The 25909-nt window shown below is 45.5% G+C and overlaps 1 long non-coding RNA gene across 1 annotated transcript; it reads left to right on the top strand.

The window, feature by feature from the left end:
- The first annotated feature begins 615 nt into the window (after positions 1–615).
- Positions 616–25425, top strand: LOC105101258 (uncharacterized). The gene is made up of 6 exons (XR_004137271.2): positions 616–683; positions 17689–17768; positions 18144–18321; positions 18903–19010; positions 23790–24064; positions 24683–25425. It is a non-coding gene; the product is annotated as an uncharacterized LOC105101258 (long non-coding RNA).
- The last annotated feature ends 484 nt before the right edge of the window (positions 25426–25909 follow it).

Genomic DNA, 25909 nt, shown 5'->3' with positions numbered 1-25909 from the left:
CCTGAAATACTTGACTCCTGTCCCTTCTTCTGGCATTTACAGCCACCTACAGTTTGTGATCTACATGTCTTCTCCTTTCTTCTATGATTGCTTAAGGATGGGGACTATGTTGCCCTCCTTTCTATATTAGCCACAAACCGTAGTTTGGAAGTTCTGCTTAATGGTGTCTCTTCTGTTTGTTGGCTGCACGATCTAGTGTAGGAATGCTTTTCCAATGCCATCTATCACTGGCTCACAATTTCACTTATTGGCTGTGTGACCTGGGCAAGTTATGCAATGCACCTCTTGAAGCCTCAGATTTCTCACCTGTAAGATGGAGACAAGTTCAATTGGTATTGGGTCTGAAGTGACTTGTGTAGTAGATGGCACACAACAGGAGCTCAATTTAAAGTACATATATACATATATATTTATATGAAATTGCTAAAATATTTAGTATGTGAATTCTTATCAGCATACACATAAAATATGCCGATACTAAATGACTAGTATTTTCAAGGACTATTTCAATATGGTACAACTATCTCTTTGTTAGCTAGCCTGGTGGTTGGGGAAACTCCTTGTTATCTCAGTGTGGGCCATCTGTTGTTTATTTTTGTGTATTTCCCCTTTCCCAGTGTCCTTTCGGGGGCCGCGGTGACAGAGTTGAGACTGGACATAGAGAAGCAAATGTCTCGGTGTAGGTAAGTGTGTGTGTCTAAACGTGTCTCACTGCCACACTGGACAGACTCCTGTCTTCTCAGGACCACTTTTCCTCCTCCCTCAGGGCATGACTTTTAACCAGGTAGGCATCTCTTAAGCATCTGCTGTGTGCAATGCTTCATGCTGGGACTGTGGGTAATAGAGACCTGCATGTTCCTACCTGCAAAGAGCTTCTCTCCTCAGTGGAGGTGCAGAATGGGCACGCACGGGGGAAATTACTGACTCAGCAAGAGAGAGTGTCACAAATTTAGTGCTATCATGTGAGGGCAGGCGACAATGACACAGGGTTCCGAGGAAGGAGAGAGCGGTGATGGTGGGGATATTGTCTACCAGGGCAGCCATAGCAAAATGCCATAGACCGGTGAGAGGGAGGGGGAGCTTAAACAAGAAACAGTGATTTTCTCACAGTTTTAAAAGCCTGAAAGTCCCAGGTCAAGGTGCTGTTTTTTGTTGAGAGCTCTCTTTCTGGCTTGCAGATGGCCACCTTCTCACTGTGTCCTCACATGGCGGGGCCGGGGTGGGGCAGTCTTTTCTCATAAGGTTTTTCTCAGCTGTCTTTTTTTTTTTTAATTGAAGTATAGTTGATTTACAATGTTGTGTTACTTTCTAGTGTACAGCAAAGTGATTGAGTTATATATATATAGATTCTTCTTCAGATTCTTTTCCATTATAGATTATTACAAGATACTGAATATAGCTCCCTGTGCTATACAATAGGGCCTTGTTGTTTATCTATTTTATATAAAGTAATATATATCTGTTAATCCCATACTCCTAATTTATCCCTCCCCCTCCTTCCCCTTTGGTAACCATAAGTTTGTTTTCTGTGTCTGTAAGTCTGTTTCTGTTTTGTAAATAAGTTCATTTGTATCATTTATTTATTTAAATAATATCTTTTATTATTATTTTTTAAATTTGGGGGGGAGGTAATTAGGTTTATTTATTATTGGAAGTACTGGGGATTGAACCCAGGACCTTGTGCATGCTAAGCATGCACTCTACCACTGAACTACACCCTTTCTGCCTTGTATCATTTCTTTAGATTCCAGATATAAGTGATATCATATAATATTTTTGGGTGTCTTTTTTTAAAAGGACACCTATGCTGTTGGATTAGGGCCCTTCACTTATAACCTCATTTAACCTTAACTACTTCCTTAAAGTCCCTATCTCCAAATACAGTCCACATTAGGAGAATTAGAGTGTCAACATATGAATTTGGAGGCGGGGAGCACAATCCAGTCATAGCAGTGGGGAAAGGGTGTGACTCAGTCCAGAAGGAGAGCCCTCCTTGGTTAGGTGGGCAGAGGGCACATCTGGTGAAGGGAACAGCTTGGGCAGAAGTGCAGAGGAAGGGGCGAGCAGGCATGAGGAGCCTGGCATGGCTGGTACCAAAAGTGTGTGCCAGGCAGGAAATAAGTTTGAGAAACTTGGGGTGTGGCCAGATTATGGAAGGTTCTGAATGCTGGATATTTGGAGGGTTTTTAAGCCTGAGTTTGTGCTTAACATATCCTGGAAATAGGAGATGAAGAAGGTTTGGGAGTGGAGGTGTAAACGCTTATTAAAAGACATGACAACAATAAGGCTTTGAAAATGCTTCTTCTAGGCACCAGTTATAGGAAACCTAATCCTAGTTTTCAGATGAGGGCACCAAGGGTAAGAAAGGTCAAGTGACGAGACTAAGACCAACAGTGGGTTAGTGGGATGCCATGATCAGTGCTGGCACTTGGCTGGCTCCCCAGTAGACCCACCTTCCACTGTCCGCCTTGGTCCCTGGGTACCAGGTGGAGAGAGGGACTCAAGGAAGGTCCGTGGGCTGGGCTTGTGCCAAACTGATTAGAGGAGGGTGAGCGCAGGGGCAAAGGCAGCTGGAACCTCCAGCAGTGATCTAGATGAGAACCGCTACCCCCATCCCCCATCCCCCCGAGCGGGCTGGGCAGGACCAGCCCCCGTGAACCTGTGAGGGGGCAGTGGAGAGTGGGCTGGAATGGACTTTTGAGGACTGGGGAGGATTTGGATTAGGTGGGCAGGCAGGAAGAAGGGCGTTTTACATCTGCTGGGATATTTTGCTTGCTGTTATCATGGCCGTTGAAGATGACACTCTGAACCATGCATTTAGGTTAATGCTTTAAATAGTAACACACCAGATTTAACCAAAATCCAAACAATATGACAGTACAGACAGAAAGGCAGAAACATCTGGGAGATATTAAGTGCCTGGGAGCAGTGGTTTTTCTAAATCAAAATCCATGGGGCTGACTTCTAGGGAAACTCACCCTTCTTTAGATGAAGAAACTGAGGCTCAGAAAGAATAAAAGCTACCTCAAGCCACACGGTAAGTGGCAGAGCTGGTTGACCCCAGATCTGTCTGGCTCCAATGTCTGTCCTCTTTCCACCCACATGACGCTGACCCTGGGCCTGTTCGACACTTGGATATCAGGTATCCATGTGGTAACTATATTTTCCAAACCCCAAATAGGGACACATGGTTTGACAAGTGTGAAGGCACTTATCAGGACAAGAGGCTAGAATGTTTTAAATTAGGACCATCCGGGCAAATCCAGGTCATCTGGTCATCACAGCTATCCAGGGACTGCCCACGCCCTGGGCACGAGGCTGCCTGTTGCCATTTAATACTCTTCCCATCCTGAATGCCCAAGGTCTATTTTTCGTTTGAAGCATATGCCACAGACAAGTGAGAGACTTTTAAAAGGATCAAACAGCTGGAGAGAGAGTGCAGTGGACATTCTTTTTGGGCAGCCTAGGGAGGAGAGGGAGCAGAGAAGGGCAGGGAAGGGGCAGAGGGTCAGAAGAGTAACCCACAGGTTCCACATCCTAGGAGGTGTGAGGTGCTGTGAGCTGAGGGCGGATGAAGGCTGGAGGGTTTTTGTCCAGTATCAGCAATGTAGTACCCTCTTCTCCTCGCCCTCCCTCTTTCCCCGTCTCTTCCTGTGTTGCTCTTCTCTCTTTTTGAACTTCAGTCACTCCGCCCACTTGGAGAAGAAGGATGCTCAACTGTACCTGGTGCCCCTCGGGGGGGGGGGGGGGAGGGGGGGCAGGGGCTTCTGTGGCAGGGAGACAACGTACTAGCTGATTTACTAGCTAGTGATGTGATGCATCGAACCCTCTTCTGTGAAGTGGGCCCAGAGGGAAAACAGGTTACTATAGAACTCTGTGGGATCCTGTCCTGGAAACGGTAAAGAATTGGTCACGTGTGGTACTCAGTTTTGTATTCTGTGGGAGCTGGGGTCAATGTCCTGTTGATATTGTTAGAATCAAATGCCAGTCTTAGAGCATTCATCCGGAGAGGTGTGTGTTTGATGGTGTGTGTTTGACTCATTTAAGAAAGGAGAAGTGAGGTGGGAGGTGGTGTGGTATGTGTGCGCCCACGTGTGTGTTTGTGTGTGTGTGTGTGGAGAGAGAACCTGAGAGAGATATTTGGTATTCCCTAGGAATCGCATAATCTTACAGGCCTCAAAGAATGTATAACCCATCCTCTTTACTTTATACATGAGGATACGAACGTCCAGACAAAAAAGTTAATTTTCCAAGGTCAGCAGCTAGTCAGTGGTCACACTGGGCATAGCCCAGGTCTCCTGGTCCAAGTGTAATAAGGCTTCCCCTGTCAGGCTGTGTTCGGCCGTATTGTGCAAGCAGCCCTGGCAGCGGGGAGAGGAGATGTGATCTCTAGTGTCCTGGTCTCGCAGATTGATCGGGAAGACCATGATCCAACCAGAGAACAGCTCCAAACTGTGCTGCCCGATGTGGGACACAGGGATACAGCCCAGGGGCCTTTGAGAATTTAGGTGCAGTCACAGCCATCCAGGCTGGGATGGTTGGGAAAGCTGTGGAACCATTGGAATGATGTAGCATTTCCTTCAGTGATAAACTTTTGGCTCCAACTCTTGTCTACAGGTGGTTGGACTTTTTACTGGCATCTCTATTTTGAATTCAAATGTATCAGTACTTTGCTTTCCTTTAGAAGCCCATTAAATTATAAACTGATGGCTCCTAAAACCTCTCTACAAAGGGTTGAATGTCTGTGACAGAAAGAGAGAAGCTCACCAGTTAATATCTGCTTCTGCATAATCAGCCCAATGCGCTGAAGGAAGGCCACTGACTAAGTGCTTGGTAAAGCTACTTTGTCATTCTGGAGTTTTAACCTGCTGTGCGTTTTAAAGTGTCATTTTTGCAAAGCATTTCAAAGGTCTATCTAGTTCCTCTTGGGGAGAACCAATTATTCAGCAGTGTTTACTTGCCAGTGCAATGTGTTCTCATTGAATTTACTCATCCAGTTTTCCTTCTCATCTGGAAACGGCTGGGGAACCTCTGGAAGACGTTCATCTCTACCCTCTCCTTTGCATCTTCCCGTTCTTGCCCAGGGTCGGCCCCAAGGGATCTTTTGTTGGATTGACCTAATGATCAAAGCTGGTGGGATGTCCAAGTTACCCCCAATCAATCTTGAACCCCAAGCCTCGAGTTACCAGCAACTAGAGTTATCAGCTCTGAAGCTGCGGTCATCCTAATACCTCACATGCATTTTCACCATAAGCAGTGTCTCTTGAGGGCGGGTGTCTTGAAGAGGGGGACTGACTCTTACTCATCTTGGTATCTTTATGTTTAGCCCAGTGCCTACTACATAGTAAATGCTCAGTAAATATTTATTGGATTAGGCAGAAATGAAACATATTTTGATTCGGCTACTTCTGTCCCCAAACTCAGACTACATATCATTACATGGAAAGAGATTTAAAAAATCATTTCCTGCATTGGAAACTGCACTATTAGCTTCTTTTCTCAAGGTCAGCATTTCTGATCTGATCCCTGTAGTTCACACAAGAAGTGACAACTTCCTTGTTACTTCAAAGTCCCTTTCTCTTACCTAGGCTGATTTTTATTTTTATTTTTTTGAAAAATTTAAACCCAGACCCATCTTTCATCTATGCAGGACAATGTATCTGGGTTGACAAGATATTTTCCCCCAGTTTCGTCATTTAAGCAAGTTTTAATCAGTTTGTACCTGCCTTGTTTTAGTCCTGAAATGATTTTTTTTTTTTGTGAACCCAGAGTTTATCACAGAAATTCATATTAAGAACATTTCTGCATCTTTCTAGCATTTTCATCTTCAGATTATTGGGATAAGATCTTCACAAGCACTGCGCCCCCCACCCTATTCATTCTTTGAATGGTAACTTTATTTAAGAACATGATCTTGGGCTGTATATTCATTCATGTGACTATTAATTGATCCAGATGAATATTACTGGGATGTAAACACTGTCGCTGGAAGGCAAGATCAAAGCCATTCCCTGTACAGAAATGTTACTCTGCCTTTTGCCAAGGGGAAACAGAGCGGTTTAACATGTAAGGCGATTTCACACATTTTTACATTGAGTAGAATCCTGTGTCCTTTTTGTAGGGTTGAGATTGTTTACAAGTAACAGGTAAAGGCCAAAGGTCCACAAAATCACCTGAAGTTCCTGTTTAAATGTCACTCCTACCAAAGATGTTTGGAGAAATTACTGTCCTGATCGCAGTATCAATTAATACCACCTACTCATATTTCATCCACTTGAACAATGTCACCAGAGGTTGGATGAAAAGACTACGTTTCCATTGTGTGTGTGTGTGTGTGTGTGTGTGTGTGTGTGTGTGTGTGTGTGTGTGTGTGTGATGTGGTGGTGGACTGCTGGGTTTTGTAGGTTCATGCAAAATAACGAGAAGAGCTTAAGCTTAATGAACAGTCAAACTATAACAGACCTTTTTTTTTTTTTTAATGAAACAAACTCTCCAGGTTTCTTTTGTATATCAAGAAATCAGTAAATCTTTCCATAAAGAAAGTAAATCTTTTTTGATTTACCAGAATGTTTGGACTTTCCCTGGGTACTTGTCTTTGGATCACTTTTAGAGGGAGAGCTTTGGAAAGTTTGCCTCCCTCTAACAGATGCCGAATTAAGAGACTAATAGTACATAAAATAGCCATAAAAATGGCTCCAAGCTGATGACCTCTTATCCAGACTTCTATACTTGTGCCCCCTCCAGCTCAGGCCAGTCTCTTAGACCAGGTCTAAAATAAGTTGCTTCCAAAGAATTGGGTATTACCCTTGGGTTAAATAAATATTTTGTGTTATTTCTTTCACCTGGCCAATCAATTATTGGATCAGGTTGACCTAGAACCTTCTAGTTACTGTAATGCTCTTCTGCCTCAGCTCTTGAAGAATCATGTATTATCTCAACAACACACACACTCTTACAGCATTTTGAAGCTTTGGTGACACGTCTTAACTTATTCAAGCAAATTACACAAATAAAGTAAAAAGCTCACATCTGTTTTGAGATTGACTCTGGTAGCACTAGTATTATTGGGTTTTATAAAAAGGAATTCCAGTTACAGCAACTACATGTATAAAAGCATGACTGGGGTGGGTGAAATTGGAGTAGTTCACTAGGTTAGATCAATATTCAGTCCTGGCGGCACATTCATCTGGGGAGCTTTTGAAATATACCCAGTGGTCCACACGTCAGACCAATTAAATCAGAGTCTGGGGGTGTGGCCTGAGCATCTGTATTTTGAAAAGCTCTTCCAGACGATTCTGATGTGCAGCCAGTATTGAGAACCACAGTTGGGTAAGAGGAACCCGGGAATCAGGAATGCAGTGATTAACATGATGCCGTGTCCAAGAACAGGCTGGAGAGTCTGAACTTTTAATTTCGGATAAATCTTTAGATGTCTGTGCTTGATAGCACTTTAGAGAGACTGTCTAATTTTAGAGAGGGGGAACTGAGGCAGGGGGCTTATTAAGGTTGGATGACAAAATAATCTAGGCAGCACTAGCTCTAGAAACCAGTGCCTTTCACTGTATGCCTCTGCCCCTGAAAGTTATATTGGCAATTAAAAACTCAGATACACCTTTATGTTCCTAACCATCCATTTACTTAGAAATACTTAAACACTGGAAGTGGTTTATGGTGGTGAAAAGAGTACAGTTCTGCAGCTCTCTGAGCTGAGTGGCACGGACATAAAGGCCACCTCATTTATTAGCTACTGCTTCTCTTCTTTGAAGCTGTCTCCTCACCTGTAAAACAGAAATTAAGAATAACTCCTTCCCAGTAATATCACAAATGAGAAGACAAGTCAAACACATAGTACGTGCCCTCGTATGTGCTTAGTAAATTAAATAGTAATTATGATTATTAACTGCATTAAAACATCTTGGAAATAGCTGCAGAAGGGATCAAAAGATGTCTTGGAGCTTCTTTGCATGAAATATCTTAATCTTGCAAAGGTTGTTTTGGGGTTCCATTGACTGAAAACACAAATAAACCCCAACTGAACCACTTCTTACGAAGGAATGAATGGATTTCCAATCTGTATTTTCTTGTTTACAATGGAAAATACGCAATCCAAGGAAAACACAGGTGGTTAACTGTTCAGTGCCTTCTATTTTTATCATATGCAGAGGGCTCTAAGCATACAAATGCAAATATTTTAATAGAAAATGAAGACTAACTTCTCAAGGTTGACCAGCTTCAGGTTTCCTAGGGCAAATTTAGGTTTATCTCTTTCAGCCATTTCCAGAAAAAGAACTCCATATCCCATACAGACTGAATTCTGAAACAATTAACAACAACAAAAACTCATAATTAGCATTTTTTTTAAAAAAAGAAACATTTCTTTTTCACTTAAGGGCCTTTTTGTTTGGTTTTGTTTTGCATCCCTTTTGTTTTGCAAAAAAGGGTATTTTCGTTGGCATTGGAAAGCCACCTCTGCGGGTTGTGTTTCTGTGAAATGAAGATGGGAAGAGACACCCGGCAGGTCCCGGGAGAAGCCTGCGCGCCCCCGCGTCCCCAGCCCCCGCCCGGGCTTGTGCGGACGAGTCTCGGGCGTGACCTCTGAGCAGCTGCGCCACCGGCTCAGCCCCGCGGCGGGAGAAACCCGAGCTCCCAACAAAACAGTTCCATCTTTGGCAAGTCTTCTGGTATTTAAGGCGCTGCCGGTGGGGAGAGAGGCCGCGTGCCTGGGAGGCTCTGGGAACTTGCAAGCTTTCGCCTCCCGGGTGTTACGTTTCTGAAGGGTCTGAGCATCTGCTGCGGAGCCTGCGGGGGATGTCGAGGTGGGGGGTTGGGGCGAACCCGGCCAAGGGATTTTCAAGGAGGTTGGAAGGAGCCTGTTTCCTCATCCTCCCTGGGGTGGGTCTCCGGCCTGGAGTTTTGTTTTGTTTTTTGTTTTTTTCTTTCCTGCAGATACTATGTGGTCAACAAGGGCAGGGAAGATTTAAACCCTCATCGGAGGAAATCTGCCTTCCCTCCACCAAACTGATTGAGGTTGCCGCTTTATGAGCTGCCTCGACCTGCCTGAAGTACGGGAAAGCGAAGTTGGAATTGACCCCCTAAAATGCGTTCTTTCGGGGGTAGAAGTTTTGAGGTCCCATGATAGTAGTTCACATGTATTGAGCGCTTACTCTGTGCTAAGCACTTTAATGCAGTAACTCATTTAATCTTTGCAACGATCCAATGAATCCTAGGAAGTAGGAATTCTTATTATCCCTGCTTTACAGGCAACAAAACAGGCACAGAGAGGTTGAGCAGCTTCCTCAACTTCACACAGCTGGGAAGTGGTAGGGGTGGGATTTAAATTTAAGCAGTCTTTTTCTAGAGCCTGTGCTTGTAACCGGTGTGCTCACCAGATGGGAGTTGCTGTGTTCTAGAATTCCTTCCCAGCACGCTGGATCTCAACAAGGTGGAGAGACGGACTCTGGGAAGTCTGGAAGTCAGGACTTTTCAAAACGTTCTGATTTCATCAGAAAGAGCTGGGGCCTGTAGGGGTGGTGTTTACGACACCCACGGGGAGTTGCGTGCGTGCTGCCTGTTTTGCACAGGTTGGTGGTTTGTTCATGCTCATTCTGTCATTCTCAGAAAGGGCTCTTGGCAATCTGACTTAAAGGAAAGGGGTAGAACAGGTAGTGATGGGAGTCAGTTGGCTAGAAATGTTTGTCTGAAAAAAGGAGAGGAGTGAGAGTGACATGCCACCTGGCAGCTCAGCCAGGACCTTACCTGAGAGTCAGGATGGGCCTGGTGTCACCCTCCCTGCCCCAGGAAGTTTGCCAGGCACTCAGAGCCCTCCTACTCTGAAGCCTGGGCCTGCCATTCTAATTTACTGATGGACAAAGTTGTCGAGGAGTCAGAATTTGTTTCCCCACTGAGGACACCCCCTTTCCTGGTATGCAGGTATGAGGCGTGCAGTGAGTCATTAGAGGAGACTTTCAGGGAGAAGGCAGGGAAAAGGCCAAGGTTCTAGGTTGATTTGGGGGCTCATTTCTCTGGAGTATGGAAGAGCTCGATGCATCACTTCCCTCATACACACACTACAGGAAGTTTACTTCCCACTGGTCCGAATGTCTCTCTAGGCTAATTCTTACTCTCAGATTCTGCCACCTTTGTGGTAACAGCCCCTCAGTCCCATTTTATACCAGCGGAAGTACAGCCACATATACCTTCAGTCGGGCAGGACGAGCCTTTCCCCCACTGGTGCACAGAGAACACAGCAGGAGTACAGAAAGTACATCCCCACCCACCTTCGTAGGACAGTGATTAGGGCCCAGAGCTGTCCTGCAGCTGTAGCTGGGTCACCGGGACTATACCTGGGTGTTACCAGGCCAGCCCTCTGGGTACAGTATTCCTTTAGATGGGGAACTGTCTAAACTGGTGTGGTGGAACATGCATACCTCTCATGGGTTCCTATACTGCTCTTCCGCTTACTTGCTGTGTGACCTTGGGCAAGTCACTTAACTTTTCGGTGCTTTGGTTTTGTCGTCGGCAAAATGGTGCTAATACTAATCATCTCAGAGGGTTGTTGTAATAAAGCGAGTTAATAAATGTAAAATGCCTGGCACATGGTAAGTCGCTTAATAGATATTAGCCTCTGCTTTTACTACCATTTCAACTATTATTATTAGGCAACTCTAGTGAGCTTACTCTGCCTCCCTGAATCTCATTGTCCTCAGATGTAAGATGGGGGTAATACTCTCTGTTTTACAGGATTGTTGTGAGAATTAAATAGTGTTAATTACTATTGTAAAGTTTGCAGTTTATGTGCCTGCTTTATCTCCCAGGGGATGACTTTATTTTCATATATGAGCAGGTTTCCTGTAAGAGCTTCAAAATACTGACCATAGCCAGTGAGGGTACTCAGACACTTTGCTTAACGTCAGCCGCGTCCCTTTTCCCAGCTGTAAAATGGTATGATAATAACCACCCCTAGGAATCTCAAGGACATTACGAGGGGAAAAATATACAATAATATACAAAGCATTTTGAGTGCCTCTGAAGAGAGACGCACATAAATGGAAGGTGGTATTAGGAGGTGGAGTAATCACTGGTTTCTCTCCCCCTCTTTTTATTTAATTAGAAGAAAACTAGTAATTAGGAAGCATGGTCTTGTTAAAGCCGTGGCCTGGGAAATCATTCTCTTGGCACCTAATCAGGGCTTGTGACACGGCAAGTTTCTGCAGAATGTGGGCAGCAGGGGACCTTCCCCCAGGCTCTGTGCTGGGTCTGCAGATTGGGAGGAATTTGCAGTTGGAGGGCCATGGCCTGGGGTGGCTGACGCACAGCCGGTCAGGGGAGCCTCTCTGGTCTCCTGTTCCCCGAGGAGGTCTCCCCCGAGGTCCATAAGGAGACTCCACCCAGCTCAGGAGCCCGGATCCCTGGGGCCTGAAGTCACCCTTATCTGCAGGTTTCGGCTTGCTGCTGCTGTCCTGCATCCAAGCTTTTCCGCCACTGGGCCTCTTGGCCTGACCCCACGGGGGCAACCGCAGGGCTCAGAATGCTCCTCCCCTCTGGCCTTTCTGCTCTAGTTCAGTACCAGGAGGAAGAAATCTGCCTGCTCTCCTTAAAATGGGCCAGAGCAGAGTAGGTGATGGGGGCCTGTGTGGGTCCCCTCCCCGAGCCTGGGTTCCCCAGGCTTCCTCCGCTGGGAAGACTCCCTCCTCTCTGCAAGTCCTGGGCTGCCTGTTCTCCTGGACCCTGCTGAGAGGCTGCCTCTGACAGGAGGCCTTCCCCAGTCTTCCCGGTCGCCATTACCCTCTTCCTCTTCTGGACTCTGTCAGGTAGATCGTGGTTTGGGGGTTAGTCCTTAACTTATCTCCCCTTTGACTCTGAGCTGCTGGCAGGAAGGGAAGGAACAGAAATTGGAGAGGTGAAGTATAACCAGCCAGGTGCCACAGCCCAAAGGACGAGCGGAACTGACTGTGCTGATTTCCCCTTGTGGCATTGACAGAGCAAGTGGGAGGCTTTCTGCAAAACCCTGAGATGAGCAGTTCTTTTAGCAAATTATGAATTATTTTAAATATATGGAAAATATTAAAATAGGCACTCATGTATCCACCACTCAGATTGCCAGGTGGTATTTTACCATATTTGCCTTAAATATCTTCTTATTTACTATTTTTTTAAATGAAACTTTTAGACATGGAAGCAACCTAAGTGTCCAGCGACAGATGAATGGATAAAGAAGATGTGGTATATATAGACAGTGGAATACTACTCAGCCATGAAAAAGAATGAGATAATGCCATTTGCAGCAACGTGGATGGACCTGGAGATTATCATACTAAATGAAGGAAGTCAGACAGAGAAAGTAGAATACCATATGATATCACTTATATGTGGAATCTAAAAAATAGTACAAATGAACTTATTTGCAGAACAGAAACAGACTCACAGACATAGAAAACAAACTTACGGTTACCAAAGGGGAAAGGGGGCCAGGAGGGATAAATTGGGAGTATGGGATTAATAGATGCATACTACCATATATAAAATAGATAAACAACAAGGATTTACTGTCTATTACAGGGAACTATATTCATATCTTATAATAAATGATAATGGAAAAGAATTTTTAAAAGAATATAGATACATACATATATATTTATAATGAGATCACTTTGCTGTACACCTAAAACATGACGTTGTGAATCAGCTATACTTCAATTAAAAAAAAATCTTTTTAGGTACAGCTAAGGCTCTCCATCTCCACGGAGGACTCACTTTCCCTTCCCTTCTTGGGGTCAGCACTTCTCTTGATCATTCCATCAGGGGCCCTTTACCTGCATCCATGGATGGGATTTAGTAGATTGGTAGACTGCTGAATTGTATGTGAAATTATGTATGCACATCTTTTTCACACACATCACAGCTATTTAGGAGATCCTCTCAACTCCATCTTCTCGTGGTCTCCACTGCTACCACTGGTCAGAGCAGCATTATCTGCACTTGGACCATCTACTCCCTTTGACAGCTTCTGACATTTGAGTATTAGTCAGATCTTGTTACCCCTTTGCTCAAATCCTACTAAAGGCTCCTGATTTAACTCAGAATAAAAATCAAAGTCCTCACAGACCATGAGGCCCTAAGTGATGTGTGTCCCCCCAGCTCATTCTCTGCCTCTCCGACCTTGTTTCCCACTGAGACTGCGTCTCTCCCTCTCTCCAGTCCAGCCACACTGCTCTTCTCACTCTTCCTCAGGCACACCAGCGTGGCTGTGCCCTCAGGCTGTGCTCTCTGGCTGCTACGCTCTTTTCTCCAGATACCCACATGGGGAAGCCTCTTACATTCTTCTGTTCTTTGCTAACATTTCACTTTTCAATGAGGATAACCTGGCATAAGCTATTTAAAAATAGAACCTCATACCTACCAACCACTCTCTTACCCTGCTTGAATTTTTCTTTTTCCATAGCAGATTATATATTTACTTACTTATTTACATTCATTATTTATTGCCTATCTCTTCCGGCTAGAATGTAAGCTCCATAAGAGTAGGAATTTTTGTCTATTTTTGCCCCCTGATGTTTCTTTAGTCCCTGCAATAGTACCCAGCTCCATGAATATTTGTTCAGTGACTAAATAAATAAGTAGATAACTGAATATGAACATTTCTTGCTGGAAAGTCCAGAACTTTTCATCAGATTTTCAAAAAATGTCTATGACACAAAATAGAATAGGAACCATTGACGTAATAAATCATCAAAAAGTTTGCTGGAAATTTTTTGCCGGCCAGGTAGCCTGCTTAATGAATCAGAGGGTCATGAGAGATTTTCTCTTTCTCCAACTTGTATTTCCCTGGAGAGCTACTGCTAGCAGTTACTGGGACCTCTAACCCCAGGGCTGGTGGTGAGTCTCCCTGGATCCAGCCCTGGTCTGACCAAGGTGGAGAGCCAGTGGGGCATTGGTGAAGAGTGTGGGCAGGATATCTGGCAGTGGGCCCGTTCCAGAGAAGCTGTAATTTTCTTTACTCCTTCTGTGTCTTGGGGGAGAGGGGCAGAGGTCGAATGTGGCCACAGCCTCCTGAACTTCCTTGGGGGAGCTAGGCAAGAAGCCCAGACCAACAGAAGCCACTTCCTGCCTTCCAAGCTCCAAGTCTAGGCAAGGAACAAGACCAGGAAATCTCATAGGAGCCTCAACCAGGGAGACAAGACATTGGCCTGTGATGCAGAGAGAGATAATAGGGGAGTGGGGGGAACCTGGAAAGCAAAAAGATACCGAAGGCCATCTGGAGGTGATAATGGGAGTGAATTGGAGGGGAGTCAGCCAGCTCTCAGAAAGTTAAAAGACCAGTGGGTAATTGTGGGTGCAGCCAGCGGGTCACATACAGAAAATGAGGAACAAGTGGTTAATTGGGCCCACAAGCCCAGGATCCTGCCTGTAATTAGCAAATTGCAGGGCTTTGATATTTGCTTTGGTAACAACTTGTGTAGTAAATTGCAGGGAGGAAAACTGCACCCCCAGCCTGGGAGGTGACCCTGTGTCCATGCTCCCCAAACCATTTTCTCACAAACACTTATAGGCAGTGCGCACATGGCTATACCCCTAGCATTGGGAGGAGGGGCTATATACCTTTTTTGCAGGGTGACAATAGCCTGTGACACTTTTCTGTGTTTCGCTTTACCTCTTGCTTAAGTTTTTGCCAACTCAGGACTGAAGCTGAGCCTTGCCTCCTGGTGTTCACACCCTGATTCCTGTGTTTCCTTAAGCCACAGCCCCTGGCACAGAGCTCCTCTGACCAGGGATATAAACTAGGAGTGGCCATAGGGAATTTCCATGCAGGTACCCTAGTAGGGGATGGGGAGAGACAAGGAGTTCTGTTGCAGTATTGTTGAAATTTTGTCCATGTGGATGGCCTATGCTGGTCCCTGATCAGAGACTGGCCTTCACTGATTTCAGATCTGCATTTACCTCTGCAAGCTTCTGTGAAGTTCTAACTAAAGTGAAGACCAAAAGTATAGGAAAATTTGATTGGGATTTTTGTGGTAAAACTGCATCAGTTGCCACAGATGCAGAGACTGGTGAGCATAGGTAATCAATCAATATGTGAAAGTATCAGGAGATACGGGTTTGAATTTGGACTCTCTACTGACTCTTTGTTGGGTCTAATTGAGTTATTTAAATACATGTGTATCATCTCTGTCATTTATTGGTCTGTTTTTACTGACTGATTTTTCCCTTGGTTCTGGGTGACCGTGTTCCTGCTCCTTTATATGTCTAGTAATTTTTTATTAGATGGTAGACATTGTCAAGCTATATCATTAAGTATTTGGACTTTGCTGACTGGCAGTTAATTTGTTTTTGTTTTGACTTTGGTTTGACTGGCAGTTAATTTACTCATGAAATGGTTTGGTTCCTTTGAGTCCTGTCTTTGAGCTTTGCTGTAACAGAGTCCAGAGTAACCTTCACTCCAGGAATGGTTCAGCCACTTGACTCAAATGTGACTCCTCTGGGTTCTCCATTGAATGCCCCAGGGGATCACCAAGGATTCTCCACTTTGACTGGTGCACAACCATTTCCCCACCTTGTGAGAGCTCTGGGTTGTTCAGCCTACTACTCCCTTACTACTCATTTCTTTTGCCTGGTCTTGTGGAGTTTCACTTTATACATACATGGACTAGTACTCGAAAGACTCAAGAGCCTGTCTCAGCAGACTTACGGTGCTCTTTGTCTGTGTGCCGCCCCTCCTTTCTGGAATTGTGATCCGCAACTGCTATCTACCTGAGTTTCCCTAATCTCTGGTCTCTGTCTTCTCTGCTTAGCAAAGCTTCCAGGCTGAGCTTGTGATTTCCACAAGGGAATTGCCTCCAAGCACAAATCCAGGGTTATTTTAAGGCTCACCTCATTGGTCCTTTCTCTTGAGGATCACAGTTTTGCACTGCCTCTTTCCCAGTGTCTGAAAGCAGTTGTAATTTTATCAAGACAATAAATTGATGTCTTCTTGAGTTAAAAAGAACTTGTTTTCCCAGTGCAAAAACAGAGCATAATAGTATTTTCTTCAAAAGTTAGTTAGAATACCTAAAATACATAATCAATCTGAAAGCATATAAAATGATGTATAAAATAAGCAATTAAACAAAGTAAGAACAGTTAATAAACACTAGTTCTATCCTTGTTTTCCTTTGATACCAATAGTATAAATGGGTTTAGTGTTTTCATGAAATTGTAGCATTTTAGAGCTGCAAGGGATTTACTTCAGAGATGGTGGGTTGATCCAAATGCCTCATTTTACAGATGAACAGATCGAGGCTTAAAGAGGGGAAGTGATTTTCCCAAGACCTCATGGCTAGTGAGCAGAAGAATGAGACTGGCACTTAGGTGTCCTGGCTTCCAGTCTATGAGGCGTCCATTCATTTAGCCTACATTTAGTGAATATTTACTAAATTCAGAGCACTCAACTAACTGCTAGATTGCTTCTGTATAATGTCCTGGTTTGCAGAAGTATTTTGAAATTGATTTTAGAACGTGATAGTAGGGTCAATAAGTTAGCATGTAATTTTAGGCTTCTCAGGAGTGGGTAGATCTGACTGGCATCAACTGAAGCAGCCTCCATTGTCCACTGCAGAAATGTGAAATGCTGCCAGCAGCCTGCTTCCTTGGGATTTTCATTATGGTGCTTCAGACATATGGACATGTGAGGGAATTGCTGTGGTTTGATGGCTCTGTCAGCCACAGTTATAGGGAAATTAAGGGTTTACCCTGCATGCCACTGTGCCAGGGACTTAATGCAAAGATGGATAATAAAACTTCAAGGAAAGAGATCAGTAATTTGCAAAATGTGAAAAGAGCCCCACATAGGTATCAGGAGGCCTGGGCTCTAGACCTAGTTTGTTACTTCTCTTCTCTGGGCCTAGACTTTCCTAACTGTACAATGAGTGCCGTAGACTGGATGACCTACAGCGTCCATTCCAGCTGCGGGAATCTCTACATCTGGAGCGCTACATCGAGCTATCCTTAGTGATGTGCCCGATACAGCCGGGGAGTGGTGAGGGGTGGGAGCTGAGCATGGCGGATGTGGGAAGGCGTTCTAAACCAAAGGGGCAGCGTGAGCGTATGAGACGATTGGCTCATACTATAAAATTTCAAAACATTATATAGAACTCCACTCTTCTCTCAGAACAATGCTCAGAGTTTTATAGACTCTGGTTTGCAAAACAATGGTAAAGTGGGCTAGTAGTTGATGAGATGGGAAATGTTGATCAGGAGGAGATCACAGAAAGCCTTAAACACTGGCTTAAGGGTTAGTGATTTATTCTGTAGGTTGTGGGGAATGATTGAAATTTCATGGGCAAAGGCTTATATGATTAGATCTGGGTTTCAGCTTTCTGGTTATGGTAAGGAGGATGGACTGGAGGGGGTTGAGACAGAAGGATGAGCCTGGAAGCTGACACAATAGCCCAGGTGTCAAAGGATGAAAGGATGAAGGACGAAAGAATGAGGAGAGTAAATGGTGGAAGAGCACTGAGGATGAAGACGTCTGGGACTCGTCTGCTGACACACGTGGGGGTGAGGGAGGAGCCCACGTTGCTTCAGTGTTCCAGCCCATGGGAGAAGTGGGTGGTGACTGGAGAGCCACCTCAGAGCCTGAGCAAAAGTAGAAAGGGGCTTAGGAAATAGACAAATCTGAGTGTCCATTTGATTCATTCTGAGTTTCTTCCACAGTAAAATAAGGATGAGTGCACCTATTCCTCGGAGTTTTCTAAGGACTGATGGATTCATATGTCTGACAGTGCCTAGGACATGTAAGTCCATCCATCCATCCATCCATTGGTTACATCTGTGCAAATATGGAGGGAAATAATTAGGACCAGAGCAAACATTTCAAGCTCATTTTGAGTAAACAGATCATGGCCGAGGTGGGGTCTTTGTGGGGTTGGACCATTCCACCACTCCCAGACACCAGGACGGACCACAGTTCAAGGCCAGGAAGTTGTTTTTTGGCAACAACAGGTTCCTTTCTTTCCCTTCCTTTCATTACCAACACCCTACTGCAGTCCACTTCTAGGTCTCTAATTCTAATGTAGTTACTTGACAAAAAAAAAAAAAAAAAAAAAAAAAGGAAGCAGGAACACAAACATCAAACTGGTTCATGTATTTCCTTGTTGGCCTCCTCTAAGAACACACCTGTGCCAGGCACCTGCCCGTAGCTGTGTAAGAGACTGTTACTTGGGCTCTTCTCCATAACTGGCCAGTAACATCAGGATTGAAGCCCACGCGGTCACCTTGCCTTGGGGGATGCCGACTTCGCCCACAGTGCCCCGTGTCACCTGAGATCACCCGCAGCTCTTCTGTGAGGTGAGCAACACCAGGCACTCTTCCTCGGGCTCCTGAGCCTCGCTCAAGTCACACCTTGCTCAAATCAGCCAAACCCTCCCGCACTGGCGTCCTCCCTTTTTCTCGGTTTCCAAGGAGCAGTGCCCTGAGCAGGCAAAAGCCTTCACTCAGCGCTTTCACCAGGACTGCCGTGCTGCGTGTGGAGCTGTCCGCCAGCGCAGCAGAGCGGAAGCGGGGCGGGGAGCGCTGTCGGGAGAGCAGGGACTTCAGCGGTGCCAGATCCCTCCTTTCCCAGTTCCGTCTCTGCCCTAGGTCACAAATCCCCCAACAGGGCAGCTCCAGCTACACTTCTCGGATTTAGAGAAAGCCTGCAGGCTCTTACTTCCCTCTTTTGCTTCTGACCCAAACTGGATGTTGTATTTTACCATTCCCAACCACTGAAGGGTTGGGTCTGAGTCCCTTCGCCTTGAATCTGAGTTTGCTTGTGACTGCTTTGTCAAGTGGCCTGGCAGAAGTGACCCTTTGTGACTCCAAAGCTAGGTCATAAAAAGCCAGGGAGCTTCCACCTTGTTTCCTGGAGACTTTTGTTTTCTGATCAACAGTCCCTGCTGAACTCAGCCTTGCGACCGTGCCCATCCGTGAACCTGACGTGTAAGCGAAGCCATCTCAGACCCATCAGACCAGCCCATCCGCCAAACGAATTCCTCCAGGTAATTGTAGTTACACGTGGAACAGAATTGCTCAGCCAAGCCCTGCCCAGGTTCCTGAACCACAAAAACTGTCAGATAGAATACAGTGGTGGTTTTAATCTACTAAATTTGGGGATGGTTTGACACGCAGCAATAGATAACCAGAATGCTAAGTGTAAATAGAAGAAACTTTGCTGATGGCTTTTGATAAATTTAGGCTGATTTCATGTGATTTATGCCATCCACCTGTTCCTGACCACGATAATTCCATTTTGCTGAAAACTTGGATGAGGTTACCTCTGAACTAAGCCAGAACTTCACCTGGGTTCACGAACAGCATCCTGAACTGCTGCAGAGCTTTCAAGTACCCTGACTCTGGTTTGGTTGTCAGTTAACGTCCACTCTCCCCATGCCAGCACAGCCCCACACTCTGCCTTAATCCAGAAGATCTGCAGAGACGGCCACAAATTGGAAGTGTGTGGCTGCAAAAGCTGTTTTCTGTGCATCCAAGTAAATGACATTGACACATTTTCTCAGCATCTTCACATACAGAGAGGGTAGCTTCCCATTTCTTGGATTGCACCTGGCTTCACACGTGTAGTGCAGGATTTCCACATGGCTGTTTTTCTCCCGTTACCAGCATTCCTCTCCTTAAATCCCAGAGACCTTGATTTGGGGTAGGTTCCCAGTTTCCCTAGTGGGGTGAGTGTGGCAGTAGGGATGGGCTGTATTCCCATGGTCAAGTGACATGCTTATATGTGCCCTTCTCACAGTGTGCTCACAGGACAGGCATGGACCTGGAGTCGGAAGGATGTGGGTTCAGACCTGAGCTCCAGCCGATGCTCGCTATGTGACCTTAGACAAGCTACTTAGTCTCTTTCAGTCTTAGTTTTCTCATGAGTCAAAAGGATACAGTTTTCACCAATTTTACAGGAAATAGGAAGCTGTCTTACTTGGGGTTTGGCCAGAAGCTTGACCGTGAGAGGAGGCTGTGAGTGTAAATGCTGTATTTGGTAGGTGGGGAGGGGCGAGGAGCGCAGGCAGAGGCGAGGGCAGAGGATGGGGAAAGGAAGGCAACCAGTCAGGGGTTCATTATCAAGCCGGTCACCACTGCGGGTGACTGCAGCTTCATTCCAACAGAGACGGTGTTGGAAAAGTGTAAAACACATGCCCTGAAAATCATTCTCCCCGGGGGGCGAGGGAGCTGGGGTATTTCAACACCAACTCCACTCAGTCTGCTGGCTGAAGGCTGTCCCCCACGGGGGCTAATTTCCCAGAGAGAGCCAGTGTCCAAGCTCAACTGGACTGCTGCGTTCTCGAAAAAGCCCTCAGGCCCAGAGACACAGATCCTGGAAGCTGGAAGTTTTCTGGAGCATACTGAAGCGATGAAGTCAGAAGGCCATAGGCAGTGCTATGATAGCATCAGTTAGAGAAGACTGAACGCGATGTGTGTGAAAGGCTGGAGTCCAGCAGGCCCCCCCCCCCACGCCAGCTCGTTTCTCTTCTTCCCTTTCCTGATCTCCTTGGCCCACAGTGTCTTCTGTCTTCTCCTATCCTTACTGAGTGCCCAGGTCATTTGGAACTTCATTCATACTGTCTTACCCACCCGTAGCTTGTCCCTCAGATAAACAGTATGTGCATCAAGGGGCAGCTCTGCCCACTTCTTACACTTTGTTGCGTCTCCCCTAGTACCCAGCTTAGTAAGAAATACTAAGATGCTAAGTAGTGAATACTAGTCACATCACAGGGCAGACCACCTTGGCTGATAATGGGAAGGGCTTGTACAGGTCTGGTGGGGTGAGATTTGTAACAGTGACCTGACATATATAAAGTGATACTAACACAAGGGGCAATTCGTAATCCAGTGGCTTGTTCCTCTTTTGTTTGTGGTACCTCGATCATGAGGTTCAGGGGCAGTAGTATGTGGAGGAGACAATGACTCTCAAAGTAAAGAAGAAAGAATATATTCTGGAAAAACAGTTTTCTAGTCCTGCTTTACTTTCTCCAATTATTGGGAAACAAATCCCCTGTTATCCTCCTCTTGGTTTGTGCGATACTTGTATTTAGACATTGGCGTTGGCCATGCAGTGTGTCAGTTTTGGGAGCAATGAACCATTTACTGCAGGCACTTTCTAATGATTTGTATGTTAATTTTCATAATAACTCTCTGGAGGAGAATTTGTTCTTTCCATTTTATAGATGAGAAAATTAAGGTACAGAGAGATACTGGGCAAGCTGCCCAAGGGCACACAGCTATTAAGTGGCAGAACCAGGATTTAACCAGCTTGCCTGTTCCAGTGGCCGTAATAATGAACACATGTACCACTTTGTCCTAGACTACTTGGGGACCAACATTGTGTTTGTGTACTAAATCATTTTTCCCTTCCAGCTCCGAGGTTCAATAAAGCAAATTCTTACCCATGGTCACTTGGCAACTGGTACTGATAAGTCTAATATTGCTTTCTGTGTACTTTCTCTTGTATTGCTCATATGTCCGTTGTGATCAGAAGTTCACCAAAGTGCTTACCTGGATGGAGAGTGATTTCCCAGGATCATATTTGCTCTGAAGGATCTGATTCTTGGGGAGCAGAGGATGTAGGTAAGGGAGTCAGAGCCTCAGTGGGGAGTCAGGAGTCATGGGTTCCCATGTAGCTGGAGCCTCCCTGAGGGGATGATGAGATGGTCTGAGCTCAAGGTAAGGTGACCAACTGTCACGGTGTGTCCAGGACTGAGGGATTACATGGGACATGGGAGTTTTAGTGCTAAAACTAGGACCATCCTGGGGAAGTCAAGATGACTGGTCACCCTGACTCACATGCCAAAGTACTAAATGAGGAATTCGTTTTAACCAGAAAACAAGAAGGAAGAGCTCTACAGATTTTCAAGGTGCTAAGAAGAAAGCTTTCTAGATGTACCTCAAAGGTCAAGTTTCTGAGGCTTAATGAGAAAGCTGTAGTGGAAAGAAATTTGAAATAGAAGACGCAGAGTCCTATCTATGAACTTGATACTGTGTGACATAGGACATTATTCTAACCTCTCTGAGCCTCCACTTGCTCACCGGAGAAATGGAGAAGAGGGCCTCATCCTGTTTTAGTCACTGGGCCTATGGCTGCCATCAGCAATGACATATGGAGCTGAAAAGTTACTCATTTTCAGACACTTGCCACATTCCTTAATAGTCATATTGAGCCACAGAGAACAATCACAATGGAAAACAGTAAGTTCAGGTCATCTTGATGAGCAAATGGGAGGTCAGCCCTGTGGGGAAATCTAACATCTCTACACACAACTCTAATTTCACACAGAAAGTCATAGGATCCTGTCAGCTGGTAGATGAATCACACTCACCTGGTATCTGAGAATGTATCAATCCCTTGCAGGGTCTCCAAGATCCAAGATGCCCGGAAACTACATATTGATTAAAATGAAATAGGCAAGTCATTAGAACTCTCAGTCCCAAGAATCTGTAATGATTGGTTTGTCTCTTCTCTCTGCCTCCCTCTGACATTGTTCCTGTGACCTAGACTCTGCTGTCACCTGCAGCCCACCTCCCTCTTTGCAGGGCACAGTGGCCCTATTTATTACTTAAGTGCCATGCATCGGCTGTGCTTCCTTCCTTGGGCTAATCTCTGCTGTGGTCTCGGCTCAAGTTAAGACTTGGCTCCTGACCCAGCCTCTCCCATCTGCTTTTTCCAGAATCACATCTATGGATGTGAAGCCTTGGAAGTTGGGGTCACATGATTTGGGTTTTACTAGATTTGTGTGTATCTGAGTCTCCTCTTTTGTGGGGTCCAGGGATTTGGCTGCTAAATGACTTGGAGAAGGTTGGAATGACTCTTGGGCAGCACACCGTGGGGCCTCCAGATTAGCAGCTCTTAAACATCTGCACGCACGACGTTTAATCACCTAATGTGCATGTGAAACTGTCGTTTCCCAGCTGATCCCCCAGCAGTTCTGATCCAGTCCATCACAAGAACATGAGATTAGTATTATTATTATTATTGCTGTATAGCTGATTTACAGTGTTGTGTTTCAGGTGTACAGCAAGGTGGTTCAGTTATACATACATATATATATATTCTTTTTCAGATTCTTTTCCATTATAGGTTATTACAAGATATTGAATATAGTTCCCTGTGAATATTGAATATGTGCTATATAGTAGGTCCTTGTTGCTTCTGACACACATGTTCTGTGAGTTACACGTTATAGAACTGTTGCTGGGAATTGAGGTGCTTTAGTGAAAGAGATATTCGGGCTAAGCTAGAAATATGTTATTACAAACTTTTACAGACTGAGGGTGTGATATTTAAAAAATAATTTAGCCTTTGGTGCTTTGCCTCGGGATGCTGTTGCTGACTGAGATAGTCATTGTTGAGAACTGAAACAAGTTTTGGGAATGTTTTTCATTCTCTGATTGTTGGATATTGGTGAAATGGAAAATTGACCCAAGATCTTGGACACCTTTGTGATTGTTATCTCCCCTCTCCTCCTGACATTCAGGAAAGTGAGGTGCAGAGATTACTGTACCCATTTTATAGATGGAGAGCGCGGCCAAGTTCCTTGGCTTAGGAAAAAACTCCATGACTGCATTATTTTCCTGTTTTTAAGCGTTTGTACGTACATTCCCTAGTTTGGCCCTCGCAGGAAATTCTGCAGGGAATATCATTGTCTCTGTTCTGCAGGGGAGGGAATCTAGGCTCCGAGAAGATACGGGACGCGCCCAGGTCACAGGGTGAATAAGTGGGGATGCCAGGACTGAACTTTCTGGTCTGGTTCCTGACATCATACTCTTTTCAGCACGTCCGGTGTCTCTTTAGAGGAGACGGCAGCACACCTGAGACTGGAGCTGAGAGTCTCCGAATATCGGGAAGCAGATGGTTTTTCCAGGCCTGTGGACACTTCCCCCAAGGTTTAAGATCCACTGTGACAGTTTTCTTGATCCTCCCTCACATCACTTCCTAAGCAGGGAAAAATGAAAAGGGACCAGTTCCCAGTGACTCGTCTCGGACTTCCAGGATCAAACAAGGACAGATGACAACTTAATGGAAAAGAAATGGAGATAAAAATAGGAGGTAAAACTGACAAATGGCCATGGATCCCCCCGGCTGCATCCCTGCCTCCTGTCTACAGCTCTTTCTGTGTCTGGCACCTTTGTCTCACCCACTCCAGGGCACCCGGGGAGGCAGGGTGGTGAGCACGGACAGCTGTTGGGATTTATGGGGCTGGTGCAGCCCCTCTTCCCCTCCTCATGGTGGGGAGGGGAAGCCTGATCCATTTCCTCCTGGGTAAACATTTTCACAGGAAGCGTTTATCAGATGGAGGGGAGGCAGCTCAGGGGTCTGGGATCAGTCAGCCAGGATCTGCTTCTCTCCACCTCTCCCTGGTGATGGCTGTGGCTTTTCTCCTGAACATTCACACTCTGTCTCTTCTTCTGGCTTCTCTTTACCAGCTGAGCTGAGGGAGAGGGGGCCCGATCCTGGGACACCCCAAGTCCACTCCACCCTTTAAAAAATTATAATTTTTTTAATTTTATTTTTTTGGGTGGAAGAGGTAATTTGGTTTATTTATGTATGTATTATTTATTTTTAACAGAGGTACAGGGGATTGAACCCAGGACCTTGTGCATTCTAAGCATGCGCTCTACCACTGAGCAATACCCTCCCTTCTCCTCCCTCCTTTTTAATAAACAGGGTTTCTCTCAGCCTGGGTCCTGTCATGAAGCTGATTGCCCAGATCCTTCCAGAAGAAATGCTGATAAGGAAATGTCTGGAAAAGCCTCAAGCAGATAAAACTCCATTACTCCTCAGGTGCTGGGCTCTGCTGGCCTTGGACTCTGAAACCATCCCCCTTCCTCGGAGGGCGGACCCGCGACTTGCACTTGACTCTTCAGGTGGGGGAGGGCTGGCCATGCACCACTGATTCCAGGCCCTCTCCTGGATTTTCAGACTCTGGTTCCTTCAGCTTGCCTGCTTTTGCCTCATGGTGCTCACAACCTGTCATCTTTTTTTTTATGAGAACCAGTATGAAGTCGTAAAGAGCTGAATCTCAACTCCGCTGGCAAGTTACTGCATCTCCTGGTGCCCGGTTTCCTCATCTAGCATTTCTTTTTGTAAATTAACGGAGCACTGTCTCCGTCCTAGGCACTGGGCACGATGTTGGAGGAAAGTGTCACCTCCTTATAGGTTTGTGGTGAAGATTAAATAAGGCGATTCAGTGCAACACCTAACAAGTGGTAGAATGAGTAGTCATAGCTGTCAGCGAATACAGTTGTTCTCACTGTTGTTATTTCCATGTCTGTTGGAGAAGAGCGGGGTTTGAAAGGCCCTTGGTAGCCTCTGACCCTCGGGCCATCACAGAGAACCCTCTGCGCTTTCCACTGGGTCAGGGCTGCTGTCTTCCTAGACTTCTCTTTGGAACCACAGCCCATTCACTTACTCGGTATTTTAATCATTCAAAACAAAAATGCACGGAGTGTGTCCTTTGTGCTTCAAAGAGGAATTAGAAAGGCAGCAGCCACTAGGCTGGGGGTGTGTGTGCACAGAAGCCATTACGAGCTGCAGCTAAGTCAAAGATAGGAAGAAGCGAGGCTCCGGAAGGGCTGGTCAGTAGCACTCCTTCAGCGGAAGAGGAGGCAGTTTCCAGGTGGAGGTCTGAAGAAAGGCTTCATGGAGGGGGTTCCATCTGGGCTCGGCTTTAAATGAGGAGGAGATTGGTGAGTCCTGTAAAGATGGGAGCGTGCATGAGCTGTGAGACCTGTTCCCAAGGCAGAGGAAACCACTTCATCCTGAGAAGATGAAGCCTTTGGTCTCAGGGCTGTCAGTTAATTGTGAAGACATTTTAAAACTTCCATTGGGTTGCCAATAACACTGGTGGGTCATTTCTTGATCACTTTTGGGTCAAAACTTCCATTGGATTGC

This window comes from Camelus dromedarius, chromosome 2 (genome assembly GCF_036321535.1).
Source record: "Camelus dromedarius isolate mCamDro1 chromosome 2, mCamDro1.pat, whole genome shotgun sequence".
In the NCBI taxonomy this organism is placed as follows: Eukaryota; Metazoa; Chordata; class Mammalia; order Artiodactyla; family Camelidae; genus Camelus; species Camelus dromedarius.
Note: the sequence above shows the minus strand (reverse complement) of the source record. Positions and strands in the feature narration are given on the sequence as shown.